The sequence below is a fragment of the Coturnix japonica genome, chromosome 4, assembly GCF_001577835.2.
Source record: "Coturnix japonica isolate 7356 chromosome 4, Coturnix japonica 2.1, whole genome shotgun sequence".
In the NCBI taxonomy this organism is placed as follows: Eukaryota; Metazoa; Chordata; class Aves; order Galliformes; family Phasianidae; genus Coturnix; species Coturnix japonica.
Window position 1 is genome coordinate 47,211,152 of NC_029519.1, and position 22,775 is coordinate 47,233,926.

The window sequence follows — 22,775 nt, forward strand, 5'->3', positions numbered from 1 at the left end:
GAATGGAATACTGGTGGGAAGGTTCAGCCTCTGCTGCCATACCACCAGCATTCACCTCTTGTGTTGTGGGTCCATGTCGTAAAATAGGAGGCATTACTTTCAGAGCAGCTCTTGTAAAATATATAATATTGTTATTATATATTATATTGTATATATATTGTATATACTTATATATTGTTAATATATAAGTAACATAACTTTTATTTTTGAATATTTTTCTTAAAACATTAAAGAAGAGAGAGGAACAAAAATATAAGTGGGATATTGGACCCTGTTTTTTTGAAACTAGAGCCTCGGGCTGCTTAGGTGGCAGTGGCTGCAGTTCTCAGTGAGTTCTCAGAGAATTTTGATGAAATTTTACTCTTCCTGTATCTCATTCTTGACAATTATTCACAAATGTGTGTACTGCCAAAAGAGATGACATGAATAAGCTGTGTCTGTGAAGCAAATGATATTACTCTCTGGTAAAGTCTGGTAAAGAGACATGATCAGATTTTTGAGTTGAATATCTGATTGCAACTCTATACATTCCACATGAAAATTTTCAGCTAACATATTTATATCAATTGAAAATAACATTGCAAACATAAATTCGTGATTATTTTTGCCATCTTGAAATCTATTCTCAAATTCTTTTATCAAAACAGAAAGCACAGCTGCGTATTCTTTGCTGTTCAGAGCACTGTGTTTAGCCAGTGTATCAAAATGCATACAGTTATTTGCCATCACTTGAGTCAGCACTGCACAGCACTGCCCTCCCCATGCCCTGGTTTCAGCCAGTATAGCGTTAATAGTGCACTGACGTTTTGGGTGTTGCTGAGCAATGGGTGTGTGCCAGGGGCCACTCCACCATCCCCATAGCATGGGGCAGCTTCAATGCCTGCCATGGTGGGCCGCATGTGGGCTCCAGGCTGTGCGTTGGACATGCCTGTTACAATAGTTTCATTCATTTTTCTACAGTATACATTTGGTTTGTGCATTTCTTAATATTCCTGGGATAGGAGGTAGGAGGTGATAGAGGGAAAGAGATTCCACACTCTCATAAGAGAAATCTCATAAAGAACAAGTCCTTAGAGAAGTTGTTGGATGTGTTTGACCTTTCATGCTGTAACATCTTTAATTCAGATTCTGTGCTAGGTTTAGCTGCTGGGGCTTCAGCAGCCTAAGCCTTTCCAGTTTGTTCTTGAGCAAGTTAGTTAGTATACTTGAGCAACTTAAGTTAGTATTTTCATAGTATCTCTTTCCTGAGTTATCACAATATTTCTGCTACTGTTCACATTTTACAGCAATGATTTAGCAAAAATAATATCCATGTTTGCAGTGGACTAAGAAGCTGTTCTTTCAAGTCTTTAAATGGCTTTAAACATGTGACTGCTCCCTGACTGTTAACTTATTCTTGACTATTAACTTATGCTTGAAAATAATTCAATAATCCAATGTTATGTAATTGTTATTGACACAGCATGCAATAGATTGCTTGCTGCTTTCTGTCATACACATATCACCTTAGTGAACTTAATCCCACTAAGAATAAATTCTGAAGTGCACTGTAAACACTGTATGAAGTCCCTCTATGAAGTGAGGTTTCTTTACGGCATTGAGATTATGATTAATTTTATTACTCTGCATCACCTTGCAGTGTTCGCTAATACAAGGTGCTCTTTACATTTTTCTTTGAATCACACAACATTCAGCAGCATGTTCAGAGTAATATTACCTTCAGTCACTGGAGATAGCCACAATCCAGCTAAACAGCCCAAGCACTTTGGGACTGTGGCTTGGAGCAGTGTTGATATTGCTGACCGCTATGATGGACTATTCCCATTAGCAGCCACTGCAGCTGGATTTAATTTAAAGAAGCCCTGGGAGGTGCTCCAAACTTATGACTCTTGCAACTCTTGGGAATAAGAGAAGCAAAGAGGTGGTTTTAAACCACGCTTTTCTCAGCTGTTCTCCCTTCCCCCAGCCTCCCCAGCATTCCAGGCACACACTCCTCAACTGATGAGGAAAAGATTTGACACAACCAAGAATTTGCATAAGCATGGGAATGCAAAACAAAACAAAACAACAATGGATTTGAACTTGGTCTACAGTGAGTAAAATGTCCAGATTGCTTTCTGCCATATCTCTTGTTACTAAAATAGAATTCACAAAAGCCATGTGATTACCCACAAGTCCATGGAAAACCAGTCATACAAAACTGATACTGTGGTTTAATAGTGGATAGAAACGACTATGCAGAAGGAATTTCAGTATTAAAATAGAACATCTTAACTTAGTTTAACATAAAAGTAGAGCAGTATTATGGGTAGCTAAGTTATAGTTTCAAGAGCACCAAAAATTTCATTAGAGAGACAGGACTTCCGTTATGGGTTCCTGGGAGCTTGAAAGTTAAGTGCACTTCCTTGGCTTTACAAGAGGAAGTCAACACACACAGCTTCTGGAAACTAGCTGTTGGTATGGACTGATGATAAGCAAGGCTCAAATCCCTTGCCTTGCAGAGCAAATGTGAAAGACCATCTCCTAGCGTACCTTGCTATTATGTTCTCCTTTCAAAGCTCTTTGGCTCAAGTTTAATATTGTTTATATTTGTAGATTCGCTGACATTATTACATTAATGATGGGTGCTTCTGTGGTATTTTGGAAGGCTATGTGGTCTGGATGGATTATTAGCACCATGTAGACATCTGGAGTGCTTCAGGAAAATCCCTGTGATAATCCTCTTCTTCAAACACGGCTGAAGTATTCTGAAGCTTTTCAAACAAGCCTACAGGAAATAAATAAATAAATAAATAAATAAATAAAAATCTAAATTGGCAATCATATAGCAGGTTAAATTAGCAAGTAGCCAGGCATTAAGTAAGAAAATGGCTACAGTCTGCAGGTAGCCTGAGGCAGCCCAGTCACTTGGTCAGCCATTTAAGGTACTGAATATCCCATCAGCCTTTTGTTTGTTTTTGTTTGTTTGTATTTGTTTGGGGTGGTTTTTTGTTGTTTTTTTTTTTTTTTTTGGATGCTGCTACTAGTTTGGGGTTGCTGTTTGTTTTTTTTTCTTTTGGTCTTTAAGTAATTTGAACCTCTCCCACACATATGCTTCCTTGAGTCATGTTTCTAGACTTCATTAGCATTTCTTGCCTGCTTATGGACCTCACTGTCCTTCTTAGCTGTGGCTTCTCCTCCAGCAGCTGCTACATCTTGGGCATTGCTTGCAAGCTATCAACAGCCAGATAGCTTTGTCTTCTTGTTGCAGTACCGTCCATGGTGCTGCCTCTGTGAAGAAGGTTTGTGTGCTAAACTTGGCACTAATGAGGTTGAGCCAGATACAGGCTATTGCAATAAGGAAACTTGCTTGTGTGGCAGCACTGGGAGAAAGAAGACACCAGCAAACTATCATCATTCTTCCCCAAACTTTTCAAGATCAATTTATGCTTTAAGATCTATTGCAGATAATATGTCATGAGAAGAGAAATGGTCTGTTCATTTAATAGATGATAAAGTATGTTGGGCAGGGAGCTCATCAGCATACAAGCAAGGTATTTTAGACAGAAATGAGCCTAAGAGATTCATGGATGTGTAACTCTTGGTTTTCATCCAAATTGACATGATGATAACCATATTCGATCAAAGCAGAAATGTCATTAATAGATTCTATTTTTTTTCCTGACTGTGTAACACTATATATTTAATGTGATATAGTAGAAAAACTCTTATTCCAGTAACAGAAAACATAAAAAGTCATGATTCTGGGATTCTAGTTTTATTCTTTTTATATTCCTGCAAGAAATATCCAAGAATCTTCTGATCCATGAAATTAATGAACCTTTAGTACAGACTCTCAATTTACTCTGGGGTCCAGGGCTTTCTCTTGCTGCATTTTTTTGAGTCATGTATTTAATGATGTCAGAGAAATCAAGAATGTGGGCTCCTCCAGTACATTTCCACTGTCTCACCTCCATTCTGTTTACAGGTACAACAGCTCTTTCTGTCAAATGTTCTCCCCTTGTTGAACTCTGAAGTCTGAATAATCTAGAGTTTAGAGTCATTGTTGATGCTAAACTCCAGATAACTGAACACTGTTCGCTAGAGAAGAACTGCAGAAGACAAGAGCTGCTTGCTAAGGATCTTTTGACCAGTATTTGGCCAATAAGCACTCCCAGTCCCAGGAGAAAAGCCCAATGCTTCTATGTCTTGAAATATAGGAAGACCATATCATAGTCTGAAAAAGAAAAANAAAAAAAAAAAAAAAAAAGAAAAAAAAAAGGAAAAAGGAAAAAGAAAAAAAAAACATATATTAGTAAATATAAATTGACTTTAAACATTTATTTTGACATGTACACAGATTTGGCTTGTTATTCAGCTACCCATAGGAAGTAATGGAAATGATGAGGACATGTATCACCCAACACTCATGATTTGTAAATTCACAAATGTGTGCTAAGGTGATGTCAAACTTTGACTAAGTTTCAACTGAATAGATGCCAGTTAATGTTTTTGAGCAGAAGCCATGAAAAATGTGATGGTTTAAACTGGATTTGGAGGGTCACCAAAAGCATAACAATATCTAAACCAATAATAATTTAACTGAAGCAAATGAAGTTCCACCCATGTAAGGCAGTGAACTGAAATCCGACCAAAGCTTGGTAAATGTCTGCAGGATAAAAAGAAGAGGCACAGCCCTTCTCTTCCCATGGGCCAACATAACAAAGCCTGTGTAAGCTGTAGTTAATGCTTTCACCTGTCAACAGGTTCTTTATTTTCATTCATATCCACTTCCCTTTAAGGAATTGTATGGAAAAACTTCAGGAAATGACAGGATGTGTTCTTACAGGAAGAATGGTGTCATCGTTACATGTCCTTGGAGATATTTTTAATAGAAAAATCTCCTGTCCAATTCTGAAGCATGCTTTGCTTTCAGTCTGTCTTCTGGAGGACTGAGAAGTGATTGGAAAGAGAGCTTTTACTTACAGAAAGCTTACAGTTTTTATTTCATGTGAAATCAGTTGCAAGTAAACATTAGGTAGTAATTTGACAGCCTGTGTCAACCCAGTTATCAGGTTGCATCAAGTTTCTGTATGGAAAAATGCCATTTTATGCAAATGATTTTCTAAAGTTGCACCTTAAATGGCAATCACTTTCTGGGAAAAATGAATGTATTTTTCAGAAATAACATTTGAATCTATTTAGAGTTACAATCTCTCTGTATACAACATGAAAATGTAAACATTGCAAGATGACATTAAAAAGAAGAGGAACCATTTATAATCAAATCTGAAAGCCAAATTTGTTGTTCCAATTTTCTTAGTAATGTCAGTAAAACAACTGTTAGGTAAAAACATTTTGGAGAACAGCATAATAAAGGCCCTGCAAACAGCAGGGAAAAGACACAACGAAATTACATTGACCTTTTCTTTGAGGTATCTTTTAGTAATCACTAGCAGCATCACTTCTCCACACTTTCTCATGGCCCACCCTGGGGCAGTACCAAATACCAAGCATGTGTTGGAAACAGTGCTGGAAACACAAAAGCTCTTGTGGCAATTTACCAACTTTATCTTTTGAAAGGATTTCAAATCTTTTATCTCACCTACTATAATTCGTGTGTGTTACTTGTTGCCTTTGGCCCTTTTTCTCATCAGAGTAAGCATGATTGTAGCCAAGTAATTAGAGCTCCAACCTACAGAGTACAGTGGGAAGGCCTAAAATGTCATCTCCCTCAAAGAGCAACTCTAGTAGAGTGAGTGCATAACCTATCCTCTAACCAGAGATGCTTCCCAGATAAAAAAGAGTTTTAAGAATGTCATGTTCTGGACACAGGCAGAATTCAGTGGCACTTATTTCATTTCCGGGTGTACGTGCTTTGTGGTATCAAGACTTTGAAGAACTGAAAGATCCATTAAGGGATTCTTTTATTTCTCTGAATTAGAAGACATCTTGAAAAACTTGATCTCAAAGCTAATGGCTATCCTACCTCTGCTTCTTTTCATTATTTACAGTTTCTTAATTTACAGGTTCTTTCTCCTTAAAGGAGGATAAACTTTTGAGATGATCACTTGTACCAACTCCTTATCACTTAACTGACTTAGAAGATTTAAAATGCACATGTTGCCACTACGGTAACTTTGTCTGCACCTTCAGATTTTCATTGATCAATAAAATTATTCAATTATGCATTTATTGTGAAAGTAAACACAAATTTAACATACAGGAGTACAAGAGCAGCAATTGGCCTTCGGTTTCAGTGCAGCACAAATCTTAGCTGCTTTTAGTTATTTGGGAAATATTATGGATCAAACAACTCCAGACAACTGTAAGTGACCCATATATATATGTATCAGCTGTTTGAGAGACAATTTTTGTTACAACTTTAAAAAGAATTAAATGAAAAATATAGACACTGCATATGGCCATCTTTTTATGACTGAGAGAAAGGAGTGCAGAAATAGAAGCTAGTGACAGTGGAAGAAAAAAAAAAAGCTAACTTTTCATAGACTTCCAGCCTGATCTGTTTGCTCCCCCTCCTCTGGTTTGCTGTGAGATGTTAATACTGCAACAGGTGTCAAAAAGGTCACCTGGATCCTTGTTGAAGCAGATAACAGCTTGACATGTTATGGGACTCCATGCAGCTGTGGGAGCTAGAAGGAAAAAGATGAGAGAAGAAAAATGAACTATAGTTCTTAAGATGTCTAAGAGTTGTTCACCATTGAGTTGTATATCTGTACAGACTTCTTTCCTCAGGGAAGGAAATGTTGAATGAGAGAGGAATGTGGCATAGCTTTAATCACCTATTTCATACTAACAGTATCTAATCTGAGATGAGCATCAGCAAGGGTCTGGCACCCTTCTCAGGTACCTCAGGCTAAGCAACATGTCCAAAGCATGCAACAGCAGCCCTGCTGGCACACTCTTAATTCTTATTCTTTAAAGAGAACATCCTGGAGAGAAGAAAAGGGGGAAAGAGAAAAGTTTCCTGGGCACACACCAAGCAGAAGCTTCACTGCAGAACTGCTTCAGCCTATATGAGTGCTATCCACAAGACTGAAACAAGAGCCAGTGTCTGTGCATGCTCATTTTGAAAGTTTACACTCTGACGAGATGCAGGGTGATGAGTGACAGAGCACAGCCAGTCCCAGCAGGCGGGGCAGAGGCACCTCAGAAACATGCCCCAAACTCTCCTCTGGCAGGTTCCTAGTAATAACAGGTATTAACCTGTATTCCTAGGAAAAACAGATGTAGGAAGGATTTCCAGGCTGCTTTAGGAGTAGGTGGACCAAGCTTCCCAGAAAGTCTGTAACTGAAGTCAAAGCCATAAAGCTGTCCCTTAAAGCCACAGAGTCTCTGAATGACTTGTGTTGGAAGGGACCTCAAATATCATCAGGTGCCAACCCTCCTGCTGCAGGCAGTGCTGCCAAAAACTGGACCTTTAAACGATGTTAAAATAATCAATTAAACAAAACACTTCTTTGGTGAAAAGTACACTTGTAAACTGCATTATTTTCAATGAAAACATATAAAACCATCAGTACTATCATTCAGCTCCAAGCAGAGGAAAGAGATCCAGTCACAGGGAAGGGAAAAGTGTGATGCAAGAGAAGTGGCTGAGCAGCCAGAGGCATCAGAATGTGTGCTGTGAAATGCCTTGAAGATGCTTCCTCATCTCTTCTCATTGGCCCAAATGCTTCTTACTGCAACTAGATAAAAAATAAAAGTAAGAAAAAAAAATTTTTTTAAATAGCTGTGATGCTCAGGGAAAGTACAGAGCAGTTATGAACTTCAACAGGACATGAAACCTATTGTACTGTTTGTGCACAAGCAGCAACATTGACAAAAACAGCCTGGACTTGCATAATTGTCCTACTTAAGCTACATTAACTGGAAATTCAAAGTTAAAAACAGTTGTTTCAGGGACCTTTTGGACCTTGATAGGGATTAATGGATGAAGCATCAGGAGAAGATCTCAGTGGTACATTTGTACTTGTGGTTGTAACAGCAGTTGTAATTTCATATCTAAAGATTAAGTTTGCTAGAAAAAAATAGCAAGAAAGCACCATGGATAGTATAGATGAAAGTATAAATATGCCTCAAAAGGTATAAAAGCAGGGAATAGAGGGGAGAGGAGTTGCTACTGGAGCCAGAGATTCTAAACATAGCTTAAAATTCTGCCAAACTCTAAACTTAGGAGAGACCCAGAGCATGTCCATGCCTGTATATGAGCACCAAGATAGTTTGCATGGCCAAGATAAAAAGTAAATCTTGAAATAGCCTGCTTGCTGCTAAATCTGCAGAGCTGAGTCTCCACTGTAACATGCAGCATTACCCAGAGGCAAAACCAATCTCTGATTGTGCACACTTGCAGTTCCATGTCCAGATACACAGAGAGGTCCAAAACCTCTCATGGAGTGTCCTCAAGGTACAAGAGAAGGGACTGGAACCAGAGGCAAGGTTACACAAATGTACACTCTAACTCATTCACGTGGGAGAAACTGAAGGCCCTGGAAGACTTTGACAGGGCTGGTCCACGTTAAGTAGGCTTTTAAACTTCTTCCAGCTTTTTAGCTTTGGACATACTTTGTCTTGTGTCACGGGAAAAAACAAAACAAAACAAAACAGTTAAATTGTTTCAAGCTATGTTGGACACTATATGAACCATTCCAGATGGAAACACGATCTTGTTTAACAAGAATTTTCCTATCTTCCTCAGTCTATGCAATTGATGCATTAAAATGATTTCTTTGTAGTACATTTACACAACTGAATTAGCCTGTGACAGAACAATAGAATCTGATATTGTGTCTGTGCTTTGCAGATGAATCATGCAAGGAGTGTCTCTTTTCCAAAAATTTATACAGATTGTTTAATTGCAGAGTCCTCTACAGGACTCACAGTCTTCTGTTGCAGGTTTAAATCAGAAGTAACCCCACAGAGCTTACACATTAGATGAAGAATGCAATTAATATGTAGTGTGGGTGTACAACTAGCAGCCAGAGTGTTTCAGATTGTAAGGGGCATTTTGGATCATAACACATTTAAAACCCCTCTCCTCTGTTAGCAGAGCTAGTGCGCAAGAAGTATGGGGTGACCTGCGTATGGACACACATAATGGTTCTGCAAAATGCTATATTTTTAATATGGTTTCTTGTCGATTTTTGTTCTGAACATTGCTCGCTGTTGTTATGCTACTCTGAATCCTCTAAATGACTTTGAGGTGGTAATGTGTTGATGACAGCCATTTGCTGGGTTGAATTTAAATTTACCTTGTCCCACATCATTTAAGCTACAACAGACACTGACAGCCAGCGGTCACAGACAGAAAATGGGAATGGTTCAAAATCATTTCTCCCATAAAGTATAAAAAGAACATTTGAGGGAAAAGAACTCATTAAGATGAAATGCTACATTCAGAGCAATATAAATTAAATATGGTGTTGACATTCTGGTTGTGGGTAAGCAGACTACTTTTGTAACAACATTTATTGTTCCTGAAATGAAGCAGAAATTTACCATAGCATGGAAGCATGTAACTGCAAGAAAGGAACTGTCTCCTTGGTACACTGCTCTTTCCTTTCCACTGCCTGGCAGATGATGAGCAATGTTATTCACTCTGATGCAGAAAACAGGGCTTGACCTTCACAGACAAAAGGACATGTGGATTTATGGTGGATTAAAGTAACTGAATTGTTGAATAATTGAGGTCAGCAGAAACTTCTGAAGGTCTACTGGACCAATCCCTGCTCCAGGCTTACTCTGAAGATTGGTCAGGTCACTAAGGTCCTGTTCAGAGGAGTTCTAAAGGTCTGCAGGGATGGAGATACCACATCCTCTCTGAATGACTGCTTCCAGTGCTGGATCTCTGTTACAGTGAAATTCATTCTTCTGACATCTGCCTTTGCTGCATCATGACCATTTCATTTGATTCTCCTTAGTGGAATATGCTTAAGAAAAGACTGGCTCCATCTTTTCCACTTTCAGCTTCCATATTCAACTTCCCCATTAGGAAACTGAAGGTTGTAATTTGTTCCCCTCATCACATTTTTTGTCTCCAGGCCAATTTAACACATGTCCCTCTCCCTTAGGGTTGCTCCACAACATCTGATTAGGAAGGTGTGTGCATTAATGGAAGCTGGGATCAGATCCCTGGCACAGATTACAGCACCTGTAGATAGATTGTACCAGCTTGTAGATAGATAACAGAGCTCATTTTTCTTATTTTCCCCTCATCCTTTATCAAATCCAGTCCAGCTTATCACGTCAATCACTGCACTGAGGTTGAAGTGTTTTGTCTGTCTCTGAATCAATAGGGATCAGACTTTTCCCAGTGCAACTAAGGACAAAGACTATAAGCGCACAGAAGTGAAGTCTCTGAAAACTCTGAAATCTTCCCTTTGCTGTAAATTACCTCTCACAAAGCTGAGCTGTTAATTGAATTACCTTCCCTCACAACAATTTCACCATGCAAGGTGAAAAACATTGCCATTTTGCAGTATAATAATCTATCTTATGATAAGTATTCTGCTGCTTTTCCTGAGCAGATATCTCAGTGCCCACACAGGTTATAGAGACATGCTGTCCACTGACTTTGTACTATGTTGTTCTTCAAATTATAGCTGGGCTACTTTAACTATGTTAAAAGCACTGGCCCCCAGGAACAAGTAAGAAAAAAAATATGCCTAGGGCTTACTGGGTTGCACAGAAGTTTCTACTATGTCTCCTTTCCTGCCACCACCATTCCAAGCAGAAGTGAGCTTGGTGCAGTCTGGCTGAGAGCCTCCAGCAGATTCCTGTGTCCCGCAGGGAACAGCCTCAGCTGGCCCCGCAGAGCTCTCATGGGGGCCTTCTGCTGCTGAAGTGTGCAGAGAAGCTTTAGTTGAGCTGAGGATCAGGCAAGATGCATACTCATGTGGATCTGAAGTTGTGCTTTTAATACAGAAATCATTTAGTGACTATCAGAGTGCATGTTTTTTACTTTAAAGGCACAATAACAATCTGAAATCCCTTTTCTTAGGCACATAAGAATTTACAACACAGTGCATTAATACAGAGATGTTAAAATTCTCAGTCCTTACAAAAGGACTGCGCTCTGTAGTACACCACACAACTGAAACATTCTGCAGGTCAGTAAAATCACCACCAAGGAAACTGCCTGCCCAGCACCTCCCCAAGAGAAAAACCAATTATGGACGCTTGTTCACCTTGTCTTGATGTGAATACAGGCGGCACAGTTCAGCTGCCTTCACCTTATATAGCAACATTTATTTGGGAACTGTCTGAATGATGGTATGGATGCAGTGCCCTCCGCCCCAAGCAGTCCCACAGAGGCAGAGAGTAGAATAGACAAGAAAGGGATGTAGAGTGCCAGGGAGAAATGCTGACTAATAGTCTCTGTTCCTAGATGTTCTGTGGCTTTACTATGTGTATTCATCACTAACTTTCAACATAGGCTTATTATAGAGAAACTGAATGTCTTGAGGGCTATATTTGGAACTGCTGAAGCAAGAAAAATCTAAAATTGCAATTCTAGCTTACTGAAACATTGAATTTGTGCTCTCTAATTAAAATTTCTTATATAAACTTGAGCTTCTTCAGCATGTAGTGTATTTTTTCTTTCTCTGCTGAATGCTTATACATTCAGTACCTGCAGAAGATTAATACCATTTTCTTTTCCAAGACCAACCCCATTTAAATTGCAGTATGCTCTTTTTCACTATCTGTGCCCCTAAAATGTGTGCATTTTCCATCTCCAGCTGGTATAAATTTGCTGTAGTGCATGAGGAGCTTATAAATTAAGGAGTTTCACATACACATATGCATAATATGCATACAACACAAAATATATTTACAAATAATATGAGAGTTACTTGTACAATGGAGAAACAAACTTTTTGTGTGTGTGTGTTGGTGGGGTTTTTTATTATTTTGCTCTCCAATAATAGATTTCTGCTTGCTGTGAATTCACTTCCTATGTGCAACTGAGGTGTTTTCTGCAACAAAAAAGAATGACAAGCTTCTCTAATACTGATGCCACAGTTGTGACTCACATCTATTTATATTCAATCTTGTCTTCTACCACCAGTTTCAGACCTTAACTTGCCCTTCCCTCTCCTCTTTCAGTTTGCCTCAGCACTGATTGTTCCACAAATGGCAATGAGAAGCTGCGTGTAGCACGATAGCAGACTGAATTAAAGGACTTTAGTGAACTGCATATGCTGCTGAAGGCTTTCCTTGCTGCATCGTGAAGCAAAAATTCTAGCAGATAAATTTAAAAATATATATATAAATATATATATATATAGAAAGGGTATTTTGAAAGAGGAAAAGAAAGATAGAAGGGGTAAATATATGACTTCAGGCTTTAGTCTGAAAAAGCAAAATGAAATATTCAAGTCACTCCGCAGTCTTCTGCAGCTGTAGATTAGGAATGTGCACTGAGGCCAGCCAGCTAGCAAAGCAAAGAAGACATTGTTCTAAATATATTCTTTTTCAGCAGTAATGCATACCACAAAACTTTAGAGCTGCAAAACAAGAGCTGCAGAAAGACTTAAAGGATAGTGTGAAATGCAAAACTGTACATCCTCTGTCTGTTATTTAGCTGCCCTAGTGCTACAGCATCCCTAACATGAAGAAAGCTGATAACCTGCAGCAGTTCTGCCACAGTGCACCTCTGTCCATGGGTGGTGTGTTCCCTTCCAAAAGGTTTTCAGAGGGTCAGGATTACAGGGAGCCTTGCAGTTTAGTTCTGCTTGCAATACTGTGTGCTATCAAGATGACTTTTTAAACTCACTCATTTGTATGCACCTCATCCATCCTTTCTGGCGAATCCTGCTTGCTGTTCTGTGCAATGTAAGATGCAGGGAGCTAGGAGAGCCTTGCTTTTATTTTATTTACCTGTCACTGAATGGCACCCTAGCATTTATGATAGTTTCTGGAGGTTGAATCTGGAAACCTTGTCTCCAATAACCTTGTCCAGGACTGTGACACTGTTCACATGTCATGACCCATGGCACAAGGCAAGAAAGCCACCTGACATGGTCCTGATGGAACCAGGGCACTGCTGGCATATCCAATCCCAAACTTGAGGGTTAGATGGGTCTCTGTAGATCGGCTGCAAGATCATCCTCTGGTGACCTTGGTGCTGAAAAACTCAGCTGCACAGATTTGCAAACAAAGCAAATGAGAATCCTTTCTACTTATATCAGACCTCAATTTACCAACGCTTATTCTCAGCCTGGAAGAACAAAATGACTCTTTTACCGGAGAAAAGAGAGTGGAAAACACCAGTGTGATTGTTTTCATAAATAATGAAAGAAAATCCTCCATCAGACACTCAGCAGTGAGCAACTGAGGTTTTCATTTGAAGCAGCAGAATATTCAATCAGTGATTTAATCACTATAGGAGACCTATGGAGTCTGCCACAGACACAAATAAAAATGCAGCCAGCGCACACAGGAGGCGACACAGAGGAAACAGAGAAAGCAGAACTAGTTATTTTTAACAGTCATTAATATTGCAAGAGAATCTGTGACAAAAGCAGCACCTTTAGAATTCCAGATAGTGTTCTCATTAATGCCAGCAAAATATTAGCCAATGAGATATGTCATATCAAGAATAACAGAAAATGAAGGCAAGAGAACAGACATTATAATAAGACTAACACCAATTATTTTACATGTATATATACATATATATTATTATGAGATTTTGAACAAAGCATTGACTTAATACAACTAACAGATATTCCTTTACTGCATGCTTCAGTCTTTTAGTTGTAGAAGAGTATAAACCATTCGAAGAAGTAATATTTTACACAGACAGCAAGACAAGCTGCTGAGCATATATTTATCAAAAAGGCACACATACATTTTATGCCAGTGATTGTGGTGATAAATTGAATTATCAAAGATACATTAAGAGATGCTTGACTGCAAAGCATAGAGGGAGAATGAGAATCCCATAATCTCTTACCTGAGTTTGATAAAGGGGTTGTTCAAAAATTCAGATGATAATAGGGACGCTGCACTGAACACATCTCAGTCTGTTTACTTTCTGTGAATGTGGAGAGGAAAAGATGTAACTAAGATAGTGCAAACGGGAGATACTTTAAAATCCTAAGACATTCCTGGAAATTGTATCAACTGGGGAACTGTAAAAATTTTACTCAGAAAAATTAGCAAATAAATGGTGTAACCTTCCCTAGCTTTTGTGCTTCCTGTGATTAACAACTTATTGTTGAAATGAATAAAACAAAACAGACTCCATGTACTTTACAGGTGGTGAAAACATTTTCATACAAGAGCTGGACTTCCACTAAAGACTGTATTTTTCTTCAAGTTTTATTGGTCAACTGATCTACACAGCTATCTTTCTATTACAAAATAACTTTTCTTAGCAGAAGTATTTGATATTCCTTTCTTCCATGCTACCATTTATATTCCCAGTACTTTTTTTTTCCCCAATCACTTATGATAATGAATTTAATTCATATAACCAGAATACCAGAAAAAAATGCAGCATCCTATCTGATAATCTCAATTACATAACTCAAGTGATAGTTCACTGTAAATAAACAGTCACATTACATTTGTTCATGAACAATCTATTGATTAAAAGATCATTATAGTCATCAGTGAATATTTATTTGTGGGCTATCTGTGAACAAACAAACTAGACTAATTAATGACTTTTATTTATCTCTTGGATGACTCTCATCTCTAGTAATCAGCATTCTTACTGTAACAGAAAACAGTCTGACAGACAACTTGGTAATTTCAGGTAACACTTGTAAGAACATCAACTCATGATGTACTTTGTGTGGCATGAAAAACATAATGCATATTAAATGTGGCACTTTAAAACATAACAGCAAATCATTGCTTTATAATCAGGCAGTCCTTCTCCCAGGTTCACATTCCTAAGATGAATTAACATTTATTAGCATGAGCATTTGTGTGGTCATTCAATTAGGTCATGAGAATGATCTGAATTAAAATTAACTTGACAAGGCAAACAAACAATAGTTGCTTTCAACATCAATTTTAAGGATTGCCTTCATTTCTCCATAGTGAAGGCATCCTCCTACTTAATTCAAAGGATTTATTCTCCATATATTTTATTCTTTATTATTCTACTTTTATTAAATAAAATAAAATTGATTCTTGCAGAGAACGAATAAGTACAGACAGTCTTATCAGTCCAACCAAAATTTCAACATGATTGTTATTGTTTTTCAGCTTTCAGAGGTTGTTTTCTTTTAATGAGGAAAAGATTCTGAAAATAAACTCACCAGAACATCTTGTTTTACATCCCCCAAACTCCTAGATAGCAGTTTTCCCAGCAGCTTCGCCTGAAGTCTGCAACACCACTACCTGTTGTACAGTTCCAGCAGATCAGGAAGGAAATTTTACCAAACAAAATGTTGCAGCTTTCAGGATAAGCAGAGATCTTTGTGAATGTTTGTACACTGTAACACTGTGAAGCCCAGTGCTTTCTTCTGCATGCGCAGTCTGCTGAGTGGTACAAGAGCAGTAGAAACCTAACTGTTCACGTGGCATCTGCTGAGCAAACAGCACAGCGCTAGCCAGGCAGGGACTACCTGAACTCTTCTACCTCTGACACTGCCATCAACTCTTTCCATTTGGTCGTCTTTAAGCAGCACAATGTATCACAACTTATCATTACAGTCCCTTCTAAGAATAAATGATATGTAACATCTAATGAATCCACTTTTATTGTTCCAAAGACCTCAGGATTTTAACCTAATACTTCTAATTACTAAGAAAAGGTTGAGTTTCCCTATCTCAGCTGGGAAGACAGATGTGAAAACAGGCTACTTTCTATACATGCTCTGTAGGACAGCACGGTACTGAAAGAAAACCACCAAAAAAAACAGAGGAAAGCGTGATATATGGCAAGCAACTACAGTGATACTCAATAACTACATCCTACTGGAAGTGTGTGTGGTCATCTGAGGAGGTGAAACATATCTGAGAATGAGATAAGATGCAAGCTACAGCCTAAAACATATCACTTCAAAACAATTTGATGAAGTCACTGAGAAGCAAAGACATTTCTTTTAACTTCTCTTCAGGGACTGGCATCCCTGTCTCTCTCTGCAAAGCTTGGCTCAGGAGCCATGCTTAGTTTGAGCATAGGCCCTCTATATTCCACTGCTTAATATGACTCAGCTGTGAGGCATGACAGCCTGGTGTCTTCCTCTTCTGCGCTTGATTTAATGAGGAAAACCTCAGGTCTGCAGGCTAGAAAGAGCCCATAGTACATCCCCAACAGCAATTTACAATTAAGTAGGAATAGCTATTCTTTAGTTCAGTAGACCTGAAATTTCAGCATAGTGTGTGTAGCCCATGCTTGATAGAACTGTTGTATTACCACATGTGCCTTGATATATATGGAAAGATCAGAATCATACCCTCATAATAATTTTCAGAAAGTACATTTTTAGCCCTGGGCCATTTTTATACATTGGCCATATAACCCAGACTTCCAGAGGCCTAATTTGTAGAGAATCAGCAAATCCTTCTTGTTACTGGAACATTCCAGGTCTCATGTGTTGCTGGCACTTCCCTTGCACGTTTCCCTTTAGGTTATTCTCTACACTAGACAGCCTTTAGCTAATAGGTCCACGGGGTACACAGAGATCAGATGACTCAGTGAATTCCAAATATCATGTTTCTATGCTCTGGATACTATAAAAGATGTTCTTTACCTAGCCTGAAATAACAATATGTTCTCAGAACAATGGAAATTTTGGATAACATTAGCTCCCTGTGGCCTACTTTTCAATGATCCAGTAATGCAAATGAGCTGCAATGTTAATGTAGCCAATTTTCTAAGGATATGCCCAGCGTGGAGGAATTCTCTGGGTAGATGAAATCTTCCTACATCACCTCAGCAGGGCACTAGCAGAGGGCGGAACCAGACAGAAGGGGTTGTAGCCCAAGCTCTACCTGTCCTTCAAAGTTTCTCAATGCATGAATTGTCCCTGAAGATACAGGCAGTTGGGCCTAATTTACAATAGCCCCAAGGCAATGCATAATTATTCCAGAGGGCAGCCTAGACTGCTAAAAAGCAAAAAAGTAAAAAGCTAGCAGTCTTTTCCTTTTCACTTGTACTTAACAAATCTTAGCTGGAGAGTAATTATTTCTATGTAATTAGACTACATTTTGAAGTGCTGATCATGTAGTCAGGAGGCACTAGGGTGAAACTGAAAATAAATCACAACCATGTTTTTATTTACACCCCTGATTCAATACAAGGCTATAAATAACATCAAAGAAATCAGAAAACAGAGAGCACTAATATCTAAGTAACAAATTGTCTCCATGTAGTATTAATTTCTGTTTCTTTATAGAGATAGATTTGAGGAAGGCTTGTCTTTTCCAGTTTTTTGTGGTTTTTTTTTTTTCTTATGCAGAAGCTAGATTTAATTCACTTAGAAATAAAAAAAAGCAATGAGCTTATAAGAAAAGTGTTGAAAAAAAGATGAAGAATGGATCACTTAAGGAGAGGAGTCAGACTGATAAGATAGTTGGTCATTTCAAACTTCCAAGAAGTTAAACTAGGCAGTAACAGCCCCCTTGGAAAAATAAAAGAATCAAGTCTAATTAAAAGAGTTGTGTGTCTGCTCAAAAAATCAAGTCACTGTAGTATGTACTCACAAATTACTGACAGTGAAGACAGCTAAGAAAATGAAGTCCAGTTTAGTCATTGCCAATATGAAGTCACTGCACAGAATAAATCTCAGCAATTAGAGGCAGAACAGAACTATTTGGTGATTTGCCCCATGTCTCAGGCAGTGGTTGAATCTACATGTTAGGTAACACTAGGCACAACAACTCCCAGCACTTCTTTTGCAAGTCTATGATCAGCTACAGCTCTCCAGTAGGAAACACTTATTTCTGCATGGTCAGTTCTGGTAAAAATCATTTTGCTAGCCATACATAGATTCCACTGTATTTTTATGAATATTCTACACTCTAATATAAGTGGCCTACATGGAGTTATGAAGACATTCCTTAGAGACATTCAGACAAATTTTATTCAGCTTCTGAGTTTGATTTTTAATTCGAGTGAAATAAAATCTTGTACAACTGTCATTAAACTAGATTTCAACAGCAGAGATACTGGTGTCTCACCTGACTAAACATTTCAACCAACTACCTGCCAGCGTCACCCATAGCCTTCCCCTGATTGGAGAAGGAAGGATTTAGTGATTAAGAAAGATGATTATTTTCACTGGTTTTACACTCAGATAATTCACTTTATGATGCGCTTTACCCGTATCTTTGAGTCTTCTTGCTTCTTCAAAGCTCCTAGTTTTAGGATAAAAATAACATTGCCAATTTATCAGTGAGCACCTTCTCAAATGAGCTCAGAATGAGTCAGAAGTGAAACTTAGGTGTTAAGCCAAAGGGTGTCTAATGAACTGCCACAGAAAAAGGTACATTTAGAGCTTGGGGACTTTCACTGCAACAGTCACAGGATCCATTCTGGAGACAGAGCAAAGAGGAAATATCCTCTTCCCAAATTAGATCATAATCCCATCGCTAAAGGAAAAACCCAATTCATATCAGTCCATTTCAAAACAGTCACATAAGAAAGAGGTTTCATATCAAAGTTTAGTTTAGATACTAATACAGATATACTACCTTATCTCATCTACGTGCAGTGTGTATATGGAATATCAGTTCCTCACTGTTAACTCAAGCTTCAGAAATAAAACTGTTGATAAGGTTAGGGACTTATTTTTTTGCTTTCGGTTATTTTTGATGTAGGGCTTTGTTTTGCTTTGTTTTGTTTTTTTTACTTTGTAAAACAACTTATGCATCCAATGTGATTATTGGTGGCTTGGGTAGTATTGTTTTATCCAGGCTCATGTTAAAGCAACAGTCATTCCTAATCAAATCCATGATAATTCATTTAGCTCTGCTAAGGTTTCCAGGTTGCTCAGTTTCCAGACACTACAGTACTATGCTGTAGTAAATAAAAAATATGCTTTTTTACGGAAATATTTTCTATATCTCTTCCAAATAAATTGCTTAAATTTAATGGTATCCTAATAAGTAAAATAGAAGCTCATGAATCACTTTCTTGATATCATCCATTAGTTTATATTTCTCTCTCCAAATATAATTAACATTAATATTTAGAATTATTTCTAGCATAGAAGATCACTGTGCCTTTAATCATGTTCATTTCTGGAGCTGTTTAAAATTCTTCTCTTTTTTTTCAGTCATGGGGCATGACTGAAATTTTAATGCTGTCTGCAAAATGGATACGCACCACAGTTTTATCATATGTAATGACATTCATTTTTCAGATAGCTCATCTGGCTTCCTATTGTTACACATTTAGTAAAAGTGTTCTTGTACATCCACAGTACCATAGTGAGCAACATCACAGAAAGTGAATAATGGATTTTTCCAGGGTAGGCACTGACCTGTTTTCTCATCTTGAATGCGATCATTTTAGTTGAGAAATACTGCTGAAATAATTGCTCAGTCTGTACTCAATTTTGGATAAAATTGCAGAGGCATTCTTAACAGCCTTGCTTCATTCACAAAGACTGTATACACCAGTGAATTTCACAGATTATACAAACGATTTTTAACCCGGATCACTAAAGAAGCTTATGATTAAATAAGACTTCTTTTGAATTATTTTTCTAAATGTCCCTTTCTTTGTAAGTACAATGAATTGCTGGATGCTGCATTAAGAATTCCTCAGAAAACCACACTGAGTAAGATCATACTTAACAATTGGTTTAGGCAGGTTTATCCATCGCCAGTCAAAGGGAGAAAGCCAATATGATGCCAGCCACAGTCCTTACACATATCAGTGAGAATATTTAAAATTAAAAGGTCTTTTGTCCCTAGCCTAAACGAATAGATGGTGTATGCTTTGTCATCAGAGATGGTGCTGCACAGTCACTGTAGCAAGTGAAGAAATAGTAATAAGCTCCCTCTGGGTTCACTGAGGATTGTGGCAGTGACTTGTGTGATCTCAGTCCTCTTCACTTGGAGGAAACAAGACCCAGCACTTCACAATTCTCCTGGGTAGACAAAGGTACAAGAAAGAGATGGTTCAATGAAGCTGAATTAATTTCTCAATCTTGTAAGCTTGTAAATTGCCTTGCACTATTTTGCTTCAGGATAAATTTTAGGATGCCTGGCAACAGAGCAACTGTTGAATATTCGTACTGCGTAGGGAAACTCTTACCTGGGAGCCTACAGACAGAAGTGCTTGCATTTTCTTGATACAAACAAGATCCAGAAGATCAGTGAGAATTGTCTTCATTTTACCCACTGTTCCCTTTGACCAACAAATTATAGACAAGCCAACCATCTCTTTATTTTTATTTTTATTTTTATTTTTATTTTTAATTTTTATTTTTATTTTTTTCCTGTCAGTTACATTAGTCTCTTAGACAATCATTGTTTTTGTTTGATTCAGTTAGGAGATCTTAAAACCAAGGATGTATGGTGTAAGCATAGAAGATATCTGGTCACCACATCTTCTTACTGTACATTCTTACTGTACCTTACTCAAAATCTATTTTCCATCTCTTTCCAAACATCAGATTTTGTATTTGTATAGAGTCAAAAGACTGTGCATGATCTGCATTCTTGGACAAGGATCCTACGTGTTAATGTGTAGCCAACTTTTTCAAAGCAGCCTTCAATATGAAAAGAGCTATCTCAGTGACAGCACAACTTTCAGGTCACCTATACAGTCTTCTAGAAAGCTGACAAAAATCCATGTTATAAGAGTTATTTTTAACAGATTTGAGGTCTACAGGTTCTATTTCAAGGGGCACTGACACTTCATTTAACTCTTTGACCTATAGTGCTAATGTAGATTTTACTGCCAGTAATGAACTAATATATCTGGGGCCGAATATCAAGAATTTAGATATCATTTAGCCACTACATTCTCAGCTTGACAATTACAGCAACGTAGTAGTAATTCAGGAAGTTCATTTCTTCAACATACAGTAAAGTCTAAGATTCTATAAATCATGACAGGTCTCAGAATTTGCCTGAGGTTTAGGTTCTCTTGATGACCATTGATTTTCATAGGATATTTATGACATTGCTTGGAGTGCTGGGGATATTTCTTCCATTAATTCAAGGAACTAATGAAATCACACAGGCTTAAAACTTCTCCAGATATAACATCAAATATGTGCCCTTCATATGCTATGGGCCTTCATATGTTAACTGGGAAATAAGTGCAGTAGTAGCAGCCAGCATTCTACAATAAAGCTGTTTCAAAACTCATTAGTGTGGTAAGAAAATACAGCATTTACTGAACAGATAATAATACAATTGATTCAGTAACTAAAAGTAAGCTTCCATTCTGTTTTCAGTAATTCAAACACAATCAGAAGTTTATATTGGTTCAGGAAATTCTTTTTGAGACTTGACTCATTCTAAACTAATTATTGCTGAATTGAGACTCTCCCATGAGTTTCTTCATCACACTCCATTTCAGACAATTACTATGTCTGTAGCAAAAACAGACTGCCAGAAATGACAGTTGGTAAAAACGACCTCTTTTAGAGAAAACGACTTGGCAAATTCTGCTCTTTTGAGCCCTTATTTTTCAGGAACGACTATTGCACAGTACATTAAACTACCCAACAGGAATTTTTTGACAAGCTCAGTGTTTAGGAACGACACTCCTAAATAGTTTTGCATGTGATTATGGGAGCGTTGTCTGATTTGCCATCTTAATTTTGTTATAGGCAGCCAAAGTAACAGTTATTGTCAAAAAAAAAAAAAAAAAAAAAAAAAAAAAAAAAAAAAAAAAAAAAAAAAAAAACAAACCATCTCTTGTTGGAAATCCATACATCCATATTATGGTTTTCCCACCAAAAAGATCTATTTCACACACAGGTGGCTGCTTTTCCAACACCACGTTTCACAGTTACTTCACTATAAAGGATTTCTGATGTCTCCAGTCTAATGAAAATTTGATGGGAAAGAGTAAGTATCACAAAATTTCATTTCATGTATTAAGGACAATAACACAAATGGCAAAGGTAAAATGCCAACAGATTCATTAACATGATGGATAAGTATAGTACATTCATAGAATGATGGAATGGTTTGAGTTGGAAGGGACCTTTAAGATCATCTAGTTCCAACCCCTCTAGGCAGGAACACCTCTAGACCAGGTTGCTCAAAGCCCCCTCCAGCCTGGCCTTGAATGCTTCCAGGGAGGGGACATTCACAGCCTCACTGGGCAACTTCTTCAGAGTCTCACCACCCTCACAGTAAAGAATTTCTTCCTAATAATCAGTCTAAACCCATCCTCTTCCAGTTTAAAATTTCCCCTTGTCCTGTCACTACATGCCCTTATAAAAAAAACATTGCCTAGTTCTGATAAAAAAAAGTCAGACTGTTTTGGGAGTTGAACAACGATATCTTGTCCCTAGGTGACATGAGGGGTGGACTGTTCATTAAAGGCCTTTTGTCCATTTCACAGCTGGGTATAGGATGCATTTAAACCACTTAGCACTGATATTAATGCCTATCTCGTGCTTTCTGAAGTTTGAAATAATTAGCAAATTTTCCATTACGTATACAGCCTTTTCTGACATTGGTACTGCTGCTGTATAGAAACATTCAAGTATCTAATTCTCTCGATAAGAAATGCTGTCACCTATATTATACAGCTTGTCTTCTTTTTGATAGATTACATGCTACAATGAAACATGCTACTTGTCCATATAATTTAACTGCATACTTGAACAATGATTATG

The 22,775-nt window shown here is 37.8% G+C and overlaps 1 long non-coding RNA gene across 1 annotated transcript in view; it reads right to left on the reverse strand.

The window, feature by feature from the left end:
* Positions 1-6,432: 6,432 nt before the first annotated feature.
* The window catches only part of LOC107313556, a 51,238-nt gene continuing 34,895 nt past the window's right edge, over positions 6,433-22,775 (reverse strand). Inside the window, exons 3-4 of the long non-coding RNA XR_004306941.1 lie at positions 13,958-14,038; positions 6,433-6,632 (exon numbers count right to left, since the gene is read on the reverse strand). This is a non-coding gene — a long non-coding RNA (uncharacterized LOC107313556). The remainder of the gene's footprint in view (positions 6,633-13,957; positions 14,039-22,775) is intronic.